The following is an 18,871-nucleotide window of genomic DNA, read 5'->3' on the forward strand; positions in this document are numbered from 1 at the left end:
TGCGGCCGTTACATTCTCTCAGGCCATATTTCAAACAGAGGGAAGACAACTGAGATGCAACACGGGAAGCGGGAAGAAACGCCGTTTCCTTAGATTGGGGAATACCCCAATATTTGTCCTCCTCAGTAGTCAGATTGCTGATGGTGTTGTCCAACACAAAAGAACAAATAAAATCACCTGCTATAATCAGAAGATCTGAAGGGTCCAGAAGCTCTATATAATCCGTCAGCTGGGTGAGAACAATTGATTCTGACCCACTGCATAAGTATTCAGAACTATCATCCTGAATCCAGGTGGGAATATGAGTTGGACACCCAACAGATCATAGGAATTAAACTTTATCATGGAGTGGTCACATTCTAGCCTATTGTTCAATAAAATCATTAACCCTCCTATCTGTCTTCCAAAGCCACCAGAGCCAGGTTGGGCGGCCGAAAAATAGGTTGTAAAGCCTTGTATGGATAACTGTTCTGCAGACCAAGTTTCCTGAAAAAGACGACAGATATCTTGTTTATTAACAAGGCTTACCCAATCCGGGTCATCCAACTTTGACTGAATTCCTGCAACATTCCAAGATATAATATTAATTTTTGGGAGGCGTAGATATTGACTTAGTTCTCAATAAGGGGGCAGGAGATGGAGTCCCTGTAAGTTGACACTCATCATTTACTATTTTAGGAAGTACTGTGCAGGGGGCAATCAGTCAGTCTAATTCAGGAAGTAAGGGGGAAAGATTCACGGATTTAAATGTTGCAGAGTTATCTAAAGAAGAAATAACCCCAGCTACAATAGTTCCAGATGTACAACATCCTCTACATAACGGGGCCCCAGGCGGCTGACTACTAAGTCTAAGATTCGATTCCCTACCTGTACGTAATATACCTGTCCGTGTATCAAAGACCAGGAGATCATTAACTAGACTACTATTGTTAAAAAGAATCGAAATATAATCAAATTCCGACCCTAACTGATTATATCTATGGGCCTCACGTATATCAGACCGGATAACAGAGAGACAGTTCCTCTGGGAGCGTATCCAATGAATGACTTTATTAATTAGAGAGTCACTCGACTCTCTGTTACCCTGGGGTAGCTTTGGCACCCTAGTCAAATATATAATGGCATCTTCCCTCCTCCTTCTTAACCTTCCCTTGAGGTCACAGGGCTGCGAGAGTGTCAAATAATCAGGGTGAGTGACTGAACGGGGATTAACACAACAACTTGCTGCAGAGGGTGTTCCTCCTGGGTTTAACTGAGAAGTTTTTGGGAGAGGACTACCTTTGTCCCCCCGTCCAAAGATGGATCCACACTTGTTTACACCTAGTTTTGGAACTTGCTCCTGGGTAGAAGACATGGCCTGACAGGCAGACCTACCATGCCTTGGGGAACTTCCGTTACTTCCCTTAGCGTATTTATGTGTAGAAGAAGATGTCAATTTATCACCTACGGTAAGAGGACTAGATTTTTTTGTTTCCATCAATAAATCAGAGGAAGGAACAGACTCATATGGCACAATGCAATTACAACCAGACTTTTGAACATAGAGCCCAGCGATTTTGTTCGTCAAAGATATCAACAGGCACTTAACGTCATCTAATTTCTGAGAAATGATATCCAACTGAGAAGCTTCGTTGTTGCCCATCTTTCCATCCAGAGAGTCTTTGTCAGTTCCTTCTACAAGTAAGGTTTGTAAAAGTCCAGGACTTACAGAATTAGAGGACAAAACCGAAAACCTATTTGAACAAGGAATGATAATAGGAGGCAGAGACGTGCACCTCAGGTGAGGTGCACCTTCTACAGGTAAACATCCATTTGTTTCCACCGAGGATGGTGAAATCTCCAAGAGTGAAGGAATTACCCCCTGGGAGTGGGGAGGAGGGTGTAAATCGGCCTTGACCTCTACTCTATGCGTCTGTATTTTTTTATTAAAGAGATCAGGATTTTTTTTGGGAGGAATGGTACCCGGTATAGAAGGGCCAACAACAGAAGGGCTCCTCAGTATAGCCTCAACCTCTTCAAACAATTAATCAATTGTTTTGAATTGCTGTAGATTTGTAGTAGAAAATCCCTCCACTTTCCCAGCAGAACGTTTCTTGGGTTTTTTAACCCGAGACTGGGGTGCTGATACATCATCGGCCTTCCTCTTCCCCATATCGACTATTCAATCGCCCAGCTAAATTGTTTCAAACATGTCTGAAAAAATAAGGAATGGCCCAGCCCTGGTTTCTACTATCAGGTACGAATGGTATCAGGAAGAAAAAAAAAAAAAAAAAGCGAGAAGTAATAGGGATTTGCTCCACTGGCCCCTTTGGTGCCAAGTGAAGCTCGTGGTCAAGTAAGACTAAACAAACTGAGCAAAGGGCATTCCTGAGACCTCTATACCATGACCAAATATCAAAAAACCAAACTTTGGGGGGGTGGCCCAGCCCAGTCTCCTCCTGGCGATGACGGGCGCAAGACGGGCCCACCCTTGGCCCGGGCTTTGCCCGGGCGCCGCCCGCGCGCTTCCCGCGGTGGCGGGAGCGCTGTACAAAGTTTAAAGGGCTCCTGCCCTGACTGCTCCTCCCCTCGGGTGACGCGCTTCCCGCGGCGGCGGGTGCGCTGTACAAAGTTTAAAGGGCTCCTGCCCTGACTGCTCCTCCCCTCGGGTGACGCGCTTCCCCTCACTTGTGTGGGTAGGCCTAACGCCCATGACAGGATATGCCCCAAAACACAATGTGGACACATCACATTTTCCCAAAAAGAAAACAGACCTGTTTTTGAAAAGTGCCTAGCTGTGGATTTTGGCCTCTAGCTCAGCCGGCACCTAGGAAAACCTACCAAACCTGTGCATTTTTGAAAACTAGACACCTAGTGGAATCCAAGATGGGGTGACTTGTGGGACTCTCACCAGGTTCTGTTACCCAGAATCCTTTGCAAACCTGAACATTTGGCCAAAAAAGCACTTTTCCTCAAATTTCGGTGACAGAAAGTTCTGGAATCTGAGAGGAGCCACAAATTTCCTTCCACCCAGCGCTCCCCCAAATCTCCTGATAAAAATGGTACCTCACTTGTGTAGATGGGCCAAGTACTTGTGACAGGGAAGAGCCAAAAACATGTTGAAATTGGGAGGAAATCAAAGCTGGTCCAAAAGGGCAGTTTGAAAAAAAAACATATTTAGGCTGACAAGTGCAGCAGAATTTTTATCAGTATAGATGAGACAATGCTGGGTGGTAGGAATTTTGTGGATTCCTGCAGATTCCGGAAGGTTCCATCACAAAAATGGTGGAAAAATGTGCGATTTCCAGCAAAGTTGGAGGTTTGCAGGGCATTGTGGGTAAGAAAATGGTGCGGGGTGCCTGTGAAGCACACCACCCTGGAATCACCCAGATGTTTAGTTTTCAGATGTGTCTAGGTCTCATGGCTTTTTCTACATGGCAGAGTCCCAAAGTCCATAAAGTGCAGCCCTCACCATTCCAAGTGGGACGATTGTGAGAGTTAGCCAAGCTCTCATGGCCCAAATGTAAAACGAAAAGCCAAAATAATCAAATGTCCTCTTGCTTGCCGTTGGATAAGATGTTTTAGTTTGCGGGGGAGAGCTGAAAGACTGTTACCCCCTTCAGTTGGGGTGGGGGCATTACCAGGCCCATACTGGTTGATAGCCACCTGTGAGAAAACAGGGCTGATTGCAGAGGCCCCCTAACTTTTTGCCCGAATTTTCCACTTTTTGCTGGTGTTTTCCTGACTCTGATGGTGCCCTGGGTACTGCTAACCAGTCCCAGGGCCTGTGCTTTGGGTAAAATGGATATGCAAATTAGGCTAATTATAATTGGCTAAGTTGACCTACCTATAAGTCCCTAGTATATGGTAGGGCATGTAGGTTTAGGGACCACAGCATAGGTGGTGCACCCATAGGTGCACTGCTGAGGTGCCCAGTGTCATTTTAAAGGCAGGCTTGCCTTGCTGGCTGCTTTTAAATTAAAGTTATATGCAAATTCGACTTTGGAATTAAAAGTAGTTCCAAAGTCTTAAACTACCTTATTTTTACATATAAATCACCCCTAAGGTGTGCCCTATGTGCCCCCAGGGCTGGGTGCCATGTAACTATAAGCAGGGACTTTATAAAAATAGTTTTATAAGCCCTGGTGAGGTAAAAACAGCCAAATTCGTTTTTCCCTCATTGTAGTAAAAGGCCTTCATAGGCTAGAATGGGGAGACTTTATTTTAATTTTTAAAGTCTCCTTAAATGATGCATACCAAGAGTTTGGTATCAAATTTATTGTTGTAATAAATCCCACAACTTCCAGTTGTTGGATTTAATATAACTTGTTCAGGTAAAGAGTTTTAAACTTTACCTGAAAAAGTTGCCAATTTCAGCCCTGCATTGTTTTTGCTGCTGTGCTCTGATTGGCCAGCCTCAGCAGCTTGGCCAAGCTGCCTTGATGAGGTGTGAAGTGGCCTGGCTTCACACAAAGGAATGTGCCTGTGGGAAGGAATCTCCCCTCAGCAGATGGTGAGGCAGGAAGGGGGAGGGCTGCCAAACTGGTCTTCAAAGGCAGAGAAGGACATTTGGAGCAACCAGCAACACCCCCGCATCCTGCAATCCCAGACAACTAGGTGCCCCCTTGATTAGATTAGGAGAGGGCAGGAGAGGGGTGTGTTTATGATTTTTAGCCACACCAGTGGGTGGGCTCAGCCAGATGTAACCTCCAAAAATCAGATTCAGCCATGATGGATTTTTGGAGAATGTTGCCTCCTGGGATTGATTTTTGCCACACTTCCCAGGAAGTGGTCATCACAGGGGGAAGGACCCTGCACCTGATTGGAGAACCAGGACCCCCCTGCTTTTCACCCAGGAGCAAGGATAAAACTGGCAGACCTGCACCCACACCTCAGATCCCCATCAGATTCCAACAAGGAAGAACCAAAGGGGAAGAAGGACTGCCCTGCTGGACCCCTGGCCTGCACCTGGAACCTGCACTCAGAAGGACTGCACCAGCTGCACACTTGGGCTTCACCACAAGAAGGACTTTGCCTGGCTTCAACTGGTTCAAGGAGGGACTCCCTGTTTGCTACAGGTGAAAAATTGCTATCCAGAGTCCCCTGCACCAACTCCTGAAGAAAGCGACCAGCTGACCACTGTCCAGTGGGCAAAAAGGAGTTTGCGTCAGGTGCATTCTGGGAGTTGTAGTCCGCACCCCCCAAGGACCATCTCAGAACTTCTGGACCCTTGGGGTGAGCTGTGGACCCCAAAAGAACCTTAAAAGGACATCTGGGAGAAGCCCCAGAAGTTTGGACAACTTTTGATAAAAAGCTCCATAGAGGGACTGACCCGCCGCGGCAACTCTAGCCGGCTTGCCTCAACCGCGACCCGGCCTGATTTGCTGGTTCGTCCCGGTAAAGAAAAATCTCAGAAAAAGAGACTAAGTCCGAAGGTAAAAAGTTGACCGGGACCTCCCAGCCAGAGTATCCGAGGAGGGCTCCATGGACGTCGGATCAAGATCCAGGTTTACCCCGGTCGAAGGATTTTCACCTCGAAAAAACGACTAAGTCCGAAGGTAAAAATCTCCACCGAGGATTCCAGCATCGCGTATCCGGAGAAGGGCTCCAGGAGGTCGGATTGGACTGGCAGGTTCATCCCGCTGAAGAAAATCTTCGAAAAAAAAAAGAGACTAAGTGTAAAGGTAAACTTTTAACCGAGGCCTCCCGCGACCTGTAGCCGAGCAGGGCTCCATCGCGGTCGGCCTGAAACTTTTACTTTGCCCCGGTCGAGGTGCAACCAGAAGACCCGAGGCGCTAAAAAAATTATAATTCTTTAAAAATTCATATCTCCGGTTCCCCTTATCCGATTTTATTCGTTTTGGTGTCATTTTAAAGATAAAAATATAATCTATTTTTATAAATTGGTTTTGGATTTTTAAACTGTTTCCTGTGTTTTATTTAATTACTGTTTTGTGATATTTGAATGCTTTAAACTCTGTCTCCTAAGTTAAGCCTTGACACTCGTTGCCAAGCTACCAAGGGTTGAGCTGGGTTTAATTTACTGAGACCTAACTGGACCTTAGTGGAGGTTAGTGGCCTATTGCTAAGTGTAGGCAGCTACCTGCCCTTACCAATAACCCATTTTCCAACATTTTTGGTGGCAGCGGTGGGATCCTGTACTTGGTTCAGTATCACGTTACAGTTTTAAGTAAAACAAATTAAAAATCCTTTAAATTGTCCTAGTGCAAAAATTGTTTTTAATTTTTAATTTGGATTAATTTCAATTATTGAATTTTTGTGATTTTTCTAAATTCCTGTTTCCAATTTTTGCAAAAAGTTTTTGTTGATACAAAACTAGGGAACCATGGAGCTTGATCTGGCTAGCCTACCCACACTGACAGTAGTCCAGCTTAGGGGGTTGTGTACTGAAAGAGGGTTGCCTGCAACCACTGACCTCAGGAAGCATGTCCTGATCAAATCCCTGACAGCATGTGCTGAGGCCCAAGAGGTAGACCCAGAGGAAGCTCCAGAGGAGGGAGAAGTAGGGGAGGATGCTAGCTCTCACCACTCAGGGGAGGGAGGGCATCTGAGCCTAAGTGAGGATGAGGAAGACCGGTCCTCATTACATACAGTCACTAGGGGCAGTCCCAAAGCTAGTTGGGGGAAGGGGGTCCCTTCAGGAGGAGAGAACCTGTCCCTCAGAGAAAGAGAGCTGGAGGCCCAGCTAGCATTCATAGCTTTGGAGGCAGAGAAGCTGGCCCTAGAAAAGAAAAAGTGGGCAAATAGAGAGAAAAGAGATGGTGGCAGCGACAGAAAAGTTGAGGTGTCCCTGGGTGGGGGTTTTGCCCCAGATTACCCAAAGGGGTGGTTCCTGCTTATGTAGAGGGGGATGACATAGACAAGTGGTTGGAGGCCTTTGAGAGGGCACTCCAAATGAGAAGGGTTAGGCCTCAATACTGGGGTTCCCTTTTGTGGGAGTTGTTCCCCAACTCAGGGAGGGATAGGCTTCTGACCTTAAGGGGGGAGGAGGCAGATTCATACCCTAGTATGAAGAGGTGCTTAGCCAAGAAGTTTGGTCTGACCCCAGAGCAGTATAGAATGAAGTTCAGGGACACCCAGAAGGTCAGTACCCAGTCTTGGGTTGACTTTGTAGACACCTCACTTAAGGCACTAGATGGCTGGATTATTGGTAACAAAGTAAATACTTATGAGGGGTTATGCAATCTGATCATGAGAGAGCACATCTTGACCAATTGTACCCAAGAAAGGTTACGCCAGCATCTAGTGGACTCTAAGCTGACCAACCCTAGAGAGCTAGGGGAGGCAGCTGATGAGGGGTTGAGAACCAGAGTGGTTGTCAAGTCCCAGGGGGGAGACTCCAAGAAGGGGGGGTCAGGTCCCAAAAACCTAAGGAGGGAGGTGGTAAGCCCACCACAGAGAATCCATCTGTACCCCAGAACCCTAAGAAGGAGGAGAGTAAATCCCACTCTGACAAGCAGAGACTGGGAGACCCAGGGTTAAAAAAGCTCTTGGACAGCAGGGCTTGCTTTGACTGTCAGCAGACAGGTCACTTCAGAGGAGATGCAGCATGTCCAAAGAAGGTGGTTAGCACTGGGCTGTCCAGTGTAGCCATGGAGGAGGACTACTCAGATGATGAAGTCCTCCTAGCAATGAGCTGGGAGACAGGACCAGATGGTAAGCTGGTGATCCCAGGGGGTGGGAGTAGGCACTTCCACCCCATTCGGGTGAATGGGATCCCTACCACTGGCCTGAGAGACACCTGTGCCAGTCACACTATAGTGAGTGACCGGTTAGTGACCCCAGACATGTATGTCCCAGGAGAGACAAGGAAAGTCAGGATAGCCACAGGGGAGGTCACCTCCAAACCTGTAGCCATAGTGCCCCTAGAGAGGGAGGGTATCCTTGACTGGTTTAGGGTGGTAGTCAGTGCTGACCTCCCCCTAGATTGTATCCTGGGCAATGACCTCCCTGAGGTGGGTCTGGTCCCAGATGGGGCGGTCGCCCACGGCGCCCCCCAAATCCAAAGTCCTGGGGAGTCAGTCCCTACAGTTAGGAGACAGGGGTCCCCAAGAAAAGGAAAGAAGAAAAGGAAGGGTAGGCCACTCTTAAAGAGAGTTCCAGGGAGCCAAAGGCCTTCTGCCCCAGTAGGGGGGTATCCCAGAGTTGGCACTGGTGAGGCCTCCCCTGACCCCAAGGAAGTCCTGAGTAGTCAGGCAGCTGTCCAGATGCAGGGTGTTGCCCCTGCACTGACAGAAGGGAGAGTGGAAGGAGGGTATCTGCCACAGGAGGTGGTAGCCCCCCACTCTAGACAGCAAGAGGGGTGCCAGGACCCCACAGTTGCCCCTAAAGCAGCTCAGCCACCTGTCAGTGGAGAGCTTAGGGTGTGGTTCTGGGTACTGACGGCTGTCAGTAGCCTCTGCTGGGTGCTAGCCTTCCTGGCAGCACTGTACTTGGCCTGGGAAGCAGACCCCAGGGCCAATAGCAAAGTAGGCCCCCTGACCCTGTTGGTCATGGTGGGGTTGCTCAAGTGTTGGGTGACCTCTTTGGGTAAGCTAGGTGTTGCCCTAGCAAAGTTAGGAGTAGGGGAGGTGGGCACCTCACTACCCAAGTTGGCAGAGAGAGAGGAGGAAGACCCCCCTAGAGGGAAGTTTCAGTTTGAGATGGGTCCTTTCACTGATGGGGTGGGTTCACTACCCAGAGGGAGTGACCCTGACAGGAGGATGTAAGGCAGAGTAGGCCCTGCAAAGGGACAGCCAGTTTTCTTCACTGTCTTCCTCGCCTAACAAGCAAGGAAGACTCTTCCAGAGTTGGGCTGAGTCTCCTGGGCGTGTGGGCTGGGGGGGGGCTTGTGTGAGAAAACAGGGCTGATTGCAGAGGCCCCCTAACTTTTTGCCCCCATTTTCCACTTTTTGCTGGTGTTTTCCTGACTCTGATGGTGCCCTGGGTACTGCTAACCAGTCCCAGGGCCTTTTCTCTGTGTAAAATGGATATGCAAATTAGGCTAATTATAATTGGCTAAGTTAACCTACCTATAAGTCCCTAGTATATGGTAGGGCATGTAGGTTTAGGGACCACAGCATAGGTGGTGCACCCATAGGTGCACTGCTGAGGTGCCCAGTGTCATTTTAAAGGCAGGCCTGCCTTGCTGGCTGCTTTTAAATTAAAGTTATATGCAAATTCGACTTTGGAATTAAAAGTAGTTCCAAAGTCTAAAACTACCTTATTTTTACATATAGGTCACCCCTAAGGTGTGCCCTATGTGCCCCTAGGGCTGGGTGCCATATAACTATAAGCAGGGACTTTCTAAAAATAGTTTTATAAGCCCTGGTGAGGTAAAAACAGCCAAATTCGTTTTTCCCTCATTGTAGTAAATGGCCTTCATAGGCTAGAATGGGGAGACTTTATTTTAATTTTTAAAGTCTCCTTAAATGATGCATACCAATAGTTTGGTATCAAATTTATTGTTGTAATAAATCCCACAACTTCCAGTTGTTGGATTTAATATAACTTGTTCAGGTAAAGAGTTTTAAACTTTACCTGAAAAAGTTGCCAATTTCAGCCCTGCATCGTTTTTGCTGCTGTGCTCTGATTGGCCAGCCTCAGCAGCTTGGCCAAGCTGCCTTGATGAGGTGTGAAGTGGCCTGGCTTCACACAAAGGAATGTGCCTGTCGGAAGGAATCTCCCCTCAGCAGATGGTGAGGCAGGAAGGGGGAGGGCTGCCAAACTGGTCTTCAAAGGCAGAGAAGGACATTAGGAGCAACCAGCAACACCCCCGCATCCTGCAACCCCAGACAACTAGGTGCCCCCTTGATTAGATTAGGAGAGGGCAGGAGAGGGGTGTGTTTATGATTTTTAGCCACACCAGTGGGTGGGCTCAGCCAGATGTAACCTCCAAAAATCAGATTCAGCCATGATGGATTTTTGGATAATGTTGCCTCCTGGGACTGATTTTTGCCACACTTCCCAGGAAGTGGTCATCACAGGGGGAAGGACCCTGCACCTGATTGGAGAATCAGGACCCCTCTGCTTTTCACCCAGGAGCAAGGATAAAACTGGCAGACCTGCACCCACACCTTAGATCCCCATCAGATTCCAACAAGGAAGAACCAAAGGAGAAGAAGGACTGCCCTGCTGGACCCCTGGCCTGCACCTGGAACCTGCACTCAGAAGGACTGCACCAGCTGCACACTTGGGCTTCACCACAAGAAGGATTTTGCCTGGCTTCAACTGGTTCAAGGAGGGACTCCCTGTTTGCTACAGGTGAAAAATTGTTATCCAGAGTCCCCTGCACCAACTCCTGAAGAAAGCGACCAGCTGACCACTGTCCAGTGGCCAAAAAGGAGTTTGCGCCAGGTGCATTCTGGGAGATGTAGTCCGCACCCCCCAAGGACCATTTCAGAACTTCTGGACCCTTGGGGTGAGCTGTGGACCCCTAAAGAACCTTAAAAGGACATCTGGGAGAAGCCCCAGAAGTTTGAAGAAGTTTGGACAACTTTTGAAAAAAAGCTCCATAGAGGGACCGACCCGCCGCGGCAACTCTAGCCGGCTTGCCTCAACCGCGACCCGGCCTGATTTGCTGGTTCGTCCCGGTAAAGAAAAATCTCCGAAAAAGAGACTAAGTCCGAAGGTAAAAAGTTGACCGGGACCTCCCAGCCAGCGTATCCGAGGAGGGCTCCATGGACGTTGGAACAAGATCCAGGTTTACCCCGGTCGAAGGATTTTCACCTCGAAAAAACGACTAAGTCCGAAGGTAAAAATCTCCACCGAGGATTCCAGTATCGCGTATCCGGAGAAGGGCTCCAGGAGGTCGGATTGGACTGGCAGGTTCGTCCCGCTGAAGAAAATCTTCGAAAAAAAAAAAGAGACTAAGTGTGAAGGTAAACTTTTAACCGAGGCCTCCCGCGACCTGTAGCCGAGCAGGGCTCCATCGCGGTCGGCCTGAAACTTTGACTTTGCCCCGGTCGAGGTGCAACCAGATGACCCGATTGGCGCTTTTTGTTTCTAGGTGCTAAAAAAATTATAATTCTTTAAAAATTCATATCTCCGGTTCCCCTTATCCGATTTTATTCGTTTTGGTGTCATTTTAAAGATAAAAATATAATCTATTTTAATAAATTGTTTTTGGATTTTTAAACGGTTTCCTGTGTTTTATTTAATTACTGTTTTGTGATATTTGAATGCTTTACACTCTGTCTCCTAAGTTAAGCCGTGACGCTCGTTGCCAAGCTACCAAGGGTTGAGCTGGGTTTAATTTACTGAGACCTAACTGGACCTTAGTGGAGGTTAGTGGCATATTGCTAAGTGTAGGTACCTACCTGCCCTTACCAATAACCCATTTTCCAACACCACCACCCCACTATTTTTTTTTTTTAATTCCCTGGCATCTAGTAAACTTTCTGTCCCCCCCAGGGTGTGGATCGGGGGTAATTGTCCCATCGGCCCACTGGTGGACAGAACAACTTTGTGCCCATTTATTTGGGGTGGGGGTATGGCCATACCCCCACCCTTTTATTTTGAAAAAAAATCTTCCCTTGTCTCTGGTGGGATTTCTACCCCCTTGGGGGCAGATGGGCCTTCCAAAAATAAGCCAAACTGCCCCCAAGGGGGGCAGATATGGCCAACAGTAATGTCCCCCATGAGGAACAACCCTTGCCCAAGGGGCTGCCCCCCCAAACAAAACACACACATACACACACACCAATCCCTGATGCCTAAGTGGTTTCTGCCCCCAAGGGGAGGAGAAGTGGCCTAAAATAAATTCCTCCCCCCCGTGAAATTGGTGCAAAAAAAAAGATCCCCAGTGCCTAGTGGTTTCTGCCCCCTTGGGGCAGATCAGCCTAATTAAAATAGGTTGATCTCCCCCCCAGGGGGGGCAGAAATGGCCTAAAATATTTTTTTCCCCCAGGGGAGCGACCCTTGCCTAAGGGGTCACTCCCCTTGCGTGAAATTCATGTTAAAAAGAAAAAACTCCCTGGTGTCTAGTGGTTTCTGCCCCCCTTGGGGGTAGGTTGGCCTCATAAAAATAGGCCAATGTTCCCCCAATTTCTGTTCTAATTACACCAAGGAGGCCAGAAATGGCTTAAATATAATTATATTGACCTCTCCCTGGTGCCTAGAAGTTTCTGCCCCCCTGGGGGCAGATCGGCCTAATAATAGGCCAATCTGCCCCAAAAGGCCTTGAAAAAAAATGCCAATTTCCTAAGTAAAAATAATCCCTGGTGTCTAGTGGGCATTTTAGCAGCCGGATCGCTTCACGATCCCGCTGCTAAAATGCTCTGAGAGACTTCAAAGGGAAGGAAATTCATTTCCTTCCCTTTGAAGCCTACAAGCCCCCATCACATGATCGGTAGAGAAATGCAAAAGCATTTCTCTTCCATTAGTGCTGGAAGCTCGGGAGGCAGCCGCTGATGTCACAGGGAGGGGTGGGGGGTCAGGGGTGGAACGGGAAGGGCTTCCCCTTCCATCCCTGCCTTGGGGGGTGGGAGGGAAGCCCACGCTCCCTCTGAGCTCAGTGCCGGCACATGAGCACTGTGCCGCGGGACGTAACCATTACGTCCGCGGCACAGGACCGGTTAAGAATTTTAGATTGTTTTTATCAATTAATGGACACTTTTATAATTGGAAGTCAACCAATAGTTTGCAAATATGCATTTTATAACCTCCTTTTTCGTACTGCTATGGAACTACCAAACATACTGTTATTGGAGCTTGCCAAAGATCATAGAAATTGGTTTAGAAGAGTGTGTGGTCTGAATATTACATGATCAACATTATGTCATGCTCACAATGGTATGTTGGAACCTAAATGTCATTCAAATGATTTAAAAAGTATCACCAGACAAAAAAATTCATATTGTTGGGAAGGCCTCAAATATGCATGTAACACAAATAAAGGAGCATGTGTGCATACTTCATTTGAATCTGCTTGATGGCCTTGTTGTGAAACTGAGCATTCATGCCTACTTGCTTTTAAACCCCTGTTTCTCAGTACAATTAAACCATTGAGGTCAAGTATTCACCTTGAAAAATCCAGGGACTATTAACTAAAGTAAATTGCATTTGTGAGTAAGTTACGTGTGTAACTGTATTCCTACACAACTTTGAGTGGCTTAGTACAGTGGGATACTCACAAAATCTAAATGTAAAGTTACCTTAAAGTGTAGGCTTACCTGTCTTCACACTCTGAAGAAGGTGGGGCAACCAAATTTACAAGTGCAAATTACTACCACCAAGAAGAAACAGTGGTAAATCCAGCAAAATAATCCAATGGGAACCACTGAAAATATTTTAAAGTAATTTAAAGGATTTAAAAGCATTAAAAATATAAATAAATATAATTTACCATTAAAAATATCTAAAAATGAAACATTTATTATTTAATTGTAAAATACTTGAACAACACGTTTTTCAATTTATAAATTAATGTAACCTTACACAACACTTTTAGTAGGTAAGAGAGCATAATAACAAATATTTGTTTTTTCTTTAGGTGAGAATTACTTTTTGAAAATGTTTGTATTTATTTATTACATATTCTAAATTAATTTAATAGTGCTGAAGCATCTGTATTTGGCCTATGTAGCAGTTGGTTAAAATAATTATAGAAAATTAATTTTCTTTAATATTGCCATCAAAAAATCCGGATCTAGAGTTGAAAACTTTCCTTGGCGTACAAAGCATGGGTGCTAAATAATGAACGTATTGCCTGAAAATCCCATTTGGATATCCAATATGTCTATAATTTATACGAACTCAAACAATATACATAATATTTATGTTCTAATTACACTGTGTAAAACTAGAATAGCTCTACCATTATGTGTCACTGCATGAAAGAATCACTTTAAGGTAAACTCAACACTCATTTAGCCAATCACTAAGATTTTCACACACAGGTTTTATCTTTTGGGGATTCTGCATGAATATTCAGGTGCCACTTTTTTTACAGTTTTACAAGAGAACATATCTTTGCAGACTTTTCTGTGTCATTCCCCTCAGATATTTCCATTGAGGTATTTTCTCGTGGCTTTGCTGTCAGGATTATGGGGAGTAGCATGATATTTTTCTTAGGCATGGTCTATGCTGTACAATAATCTGAATCATAACGGAGAGGTTATTTTCAGATAAAGACACAGGGGGGGTTTCCTCACGGTTATATAGGAATACAAAAGTAAGCTTCCACATAAGCATTTTAAAAGTCATAATAAAGACCCAACCATCAAGACCATCTTCGTCAAACGTTCTTGTTTATTACATGACAACACCAATTTAACCTGTGCTGGTTTAGTCACATATAAAGCATGTTACATCATTTGGAAACACACCATAAATGCTCTAAAAGAACATAGGATTATTCCAGTGAGCTACTCTAGTTTTGGAATTTGGAAACAAATGAAAACAATCTCTTTGTTTGGGTGAAGATCATTGTGAACAAAAACATGCGTTATAGTTATACTGATACCACTTTATAATTAGTAACAAGCCTGTTGAAATTGAGGAGGTTGCAGCTAACGTCCCATTCTATCCATCAGAGACTAAGGGGCATATTTAAAATGAATTAGAGAAGGGCAGCGCTGCAAGCATTTTTGCTATGCTACCCTACACCATTTTGAAAGGGGAGGAATGCACCGTATTTATGAGATACATTGCTTCCCTGTCCTTTCAGAATGCAGCACACATACAAAGAAGAAAAAACATGGAGAAATTAACGTATTTCTCCTCATTCTACCTCCTCTGGGGAGGCGTCCAGTTTTGATGCAGGTTTACGGATCCTTTAAAATTTTGAATGCATCAAAACTCATGGGAGTTGCACGGAAATCCCATGCAACGCCCATGGAAGGCACCCTTGATGCAGAGTAAGGCAATACAGCGATTTGCACTACTTTGCCTTACACCATGGTGGTCATTACAAGTCTGGTGGTCGCTTGACCGCCAGACTCGCGGTGGGGGCCCCACCGCCGACAGGCTGCCAGTGAGACTGTCACATTATGACCGTGGTGGAGCAGCCATGGTCAGACCACTGACACAGCCAGGCTGCCGCAAGCCACAGCCAGGCAGTTCCTGTGGTTTCTCATCCTCGAGGGCAGTGCTGCTTGCAGCGCCACCCTGGAGATTAAGAGTCCCCATCCGCCAGGCTTTCCATGGTGGTTCACACCGCCGTGGAAAAGCTGGTGGAATGGGGAATTTGGGGAGCACCTGGGGGCCCCTGCACAGCCCATGCACCCGGCATGGGCAGCGCAGTGGCCCTCATGCACAGCCCCATCATGCATTCCACTGCCCGAATTATGGGCAGTGGAATGTGCAACGGGTCATGCTGCACCGCCACATTGGCGCTGGCTCCATTAGGAGCAGGCATCAATGTTAAGTCCCTGTTCACCGCAGGGCCGGTGGGCGGAAACTGCAGTGAAGTCCTATTAGGGCCGGTGGGGTTCAGGTCTCACAGGCGGTCTGAGGGTGAGAAGAGTGTGGCGGGCGGCCTCTCAATGACAACTCACATCTATGAGATCATGAAGCCGAATAAAGTGGCTTTGCATGGCCTCATAGATATGAGCCTGAACTCTACATCACCGGAGCGTCATAAAAAATGACTCACCAACAGCACGAGGGGCTTGTAAATAGTATCTCTGTAGGAGAGTCAGTCTAGCAAAGAAACGTGCCATATCTTTAAAGAATAATCCACCTTCCACAGGCTATATGAGTGACTATACCTGAGTGGCACCTAATGTTGCTTAAAAGAAAAGATTCCTAAACTTTCTAGGCTCAATCCCTCTGTCTTTAACCCATTTTACCTTTCTGCCAGCCATATAACTGCACTGGGCTACCACATACTTGCCAACAATTTTGATAGCGGTAAAATTGAGATTTAAAAAACATGGGGGAAGATTTTCTCTATTGACTTACATTGAAGTAGAGGAGATTATAGGTGATAAGCATGTAATAAGCCATATTCATCTTAAAAATTATAGTCTCTCCTGCCTGAATCTGGTCTGTTGGCCACCGCTTTGTAAGTGCCCCAAAGTGGACCCTGTGAACTAATCTACAATCCCATAATTGCTGAGTTTCTTTCTATGAGATGGGCTTCACTGACAAATGATGTGGCTGACCTACTCTGGACTAGACAATGGAATCATAAGACCTTCCAGCCGCTAAGGAGCCCCTGTATAATACTTTTTTAAAGTATTTTTAATATGAGAAAGCTTGCTCGTGGAACCTGACTGAACTTATGCTCCTCATTACCTATTCCAACTCTGCCCTCTCTCGCTCAGAAAATCCTGTTGAGCTACACTCATTATTCTCTTTGTGAGACCACATGCAATCACCTACATGCTGCAGTCACATGAGTAATGCAGCTTAAAGTACGTGAAAGCACTAGGATGTTAACGGGTATCGGGCAGAGTATATTAATTCTCATCAGGGGCGGCTCCTCCATAAGGGCGGAGGAGCATCGCACCCGTCAGCAGTGACCGCTGCAAATCCTTTCACAAGGAAGAGATAATAAACTGTGTATATTATCCCTTCCTTGTGAAAGGGGCGGGGCATTGGGGGTGACAAGCAGAGGGGAGTGCACTGTGCACTCCCCTCAGAACGCATGTGTGTTTGACTGGCCGTCTCGGGCAGGCCAAACACACTTGCGCATGGGGCTCTCTCGAGCCTAGCAAAAGTTGCTGGGCTGGAGAGAGCTTGCACAGGCTCCCAGGATGCTTAGGAGTGCCCTGGCTGGGTGCCAGAATAACCATATGAACATGTGTATATGGGTTATATTAATAGGCAGTTACTCTTCCCTTCTCTAAGTTTTTGACAAGACCATAATCCCACAAAACACTGCATTGGATTCAACTTAATGTAAACAGCAAGTTTTTCTATTTAATGCTGAACTATCCTTCCTTTCAACGGAAATAATATTGCCTTCCGCAGCATTCCGGTTTATCCTTTGTCTCTTAAATCGATTTGATTACATTCCAGAATGGAAAGAACATTATTATTCTCTAAAAACATTATACATCATCATAACTCATGGTAACAAATAAGAACAAAGTGAACCCTTAAAACAGGTTTTACTACAGGAATTACCTTAAAGGCATTTTATACAGAAGTATTTTATTGTGGTTTCAAAGGCACGACAAACAGAATTCTTGCAGCATCTGGAGGCATAAGAACTGACCCCATGTTAATTTATCAGTAAAAAAATTAGCAAAAACATCACTTTGTCAATTCATTCCACGTAAATACCATTTTTAACGTTACCTATTGTTCCACATTACTCATTTTTCTTTTACATAGTTAAAAACATTATCATGAATACTGAGAAAGAATTGCATCCAGGTGGTCTTCCTAATTTGACAAAGAAGAACTCATTTTTAGCAACAGATTTGAAATAGCATTTACTGCCTCCGCGTGTATTATTCTATTCCTTATTTACCTGCATTCTCTGATGTGAAATAGCACACCACATATTTGAATCCTCTGGAGTGCCTAAAAGGAAATGGTTTTCCATCCCCCTGGCCCTAGGCCCTAGAAAGCAGGGCAAAATCAAATTATGTTGGCTGTATCTATTTTATTGATAACAACAACAAATCAAACAAAATATTAGTGTGATCATTTTCTCTGTGTATTGTTTCTTTGGGCTCTACAGAAGCCACAAATACCTCACATGACACCCCGTGAACCAGAATCCCGCCATTACCCATTCTTGACTGAGGAGCAGTTTTTCCAAGAAAGACAACTGGTTTTAATGGGTGGGGGACATCACTACTTAAACTTGTTCTCAAGTATTTCCTGTCCTTTGCTGAATAGCCCTTGGGAGGACGTCAAAGAGGTAGATACCGTTTTGGAACCTAAATACATTAAACTAGAAGATATCACAAGCATTATTAGAATCCAGATAGATATATTTATCGTACACGTCTAACAAAGGTACAATCGTGTATTCTGCGCAATGACGTATGAGTTCACTCACACAGATCAGTCCAAGTCAAATGTAATAGGGTTCCTCATAAAAGTATGAAATGGTATGGTCAAATTCTACGGCTGAGCAGTTTTAAACATGTGCTAGGGCGTCTGGTGCTTTGTAAAGAATCTTATATATTTCTCCATTGCGCGACGACTTTTGCGGTCCACTCAATTGTGTCTCTGACACTGCGGTAACGTCGTTCCACATCTATTCTTGGCTCTTCCCTAATCGAATTGGATATTGTGGGCCTCTGCATGATTCAATTTCCAGGAATTCAAATGGCTTTGGAATACGATTCCTTCTGAACATGTTTTTTCTTTTTTCATTCATGTTGTAATGTGATATGCGACACTCCTGCCCATTACAAACCCCTACCGATTCCTTGGACCAATACAGGGTTCGCTGCTTCGTCTAAACTATGAACGGCTCCTGATGACGACCCACTATTTGTTTGTAGTTGAAACTCTGTTGACTCAAACGGCAGAAGGATGTGGATTCATCTAATCACTGTTTCATGACGTGATGTATTAAGGGTGTCAATATTTGTCATTATTTGTCAATCTACGTTTGTTCATTGCTGTGTTATTTTAAAAGCTCTGCATTTCTTTAATTTTTTTGGTCACTTTGTGTACACTCATGAGCACGGAGCCCTTCTTTATAGAGCAGAAAATGTTACACACTCTCAATAGGTTGTGTGTCTCTTCATTAACTGAGTGATTACATTGATTGTTTTTTGGAATTGCTTTTTGAAACTGCGTTTCGTACTTTCACGTGAAAGCCTTGTTTCTTATGCTTCTTCAGCAGCCAGAACTGAATTTTCTAGTTTTTGTCCTCTCTTTGCTGTTAAACATAATCAATACATGAATTTACGGCACCATAGATGTAAAATGTCACACTTCCTCATTGCATTCTTCATTCTGGCGGGTCACCGTTGCCACG

This window comes from Pleurodeles waltl, chromosome 11, assembly GCF_031143425.1.
Source record: "Pleurodeles waltl isolate 20211129_DDA chromosome 11, aPleWal1.hap1.20221129, whole genome shotgun sequence".
NCBI classification, from domain to species: domain Eukaryota; kingdom Metazoa; phylum Chordata; class Amphibia; order Caudata; family Salamandridae; genus Pleurodeles; species Pleurodeles waltl.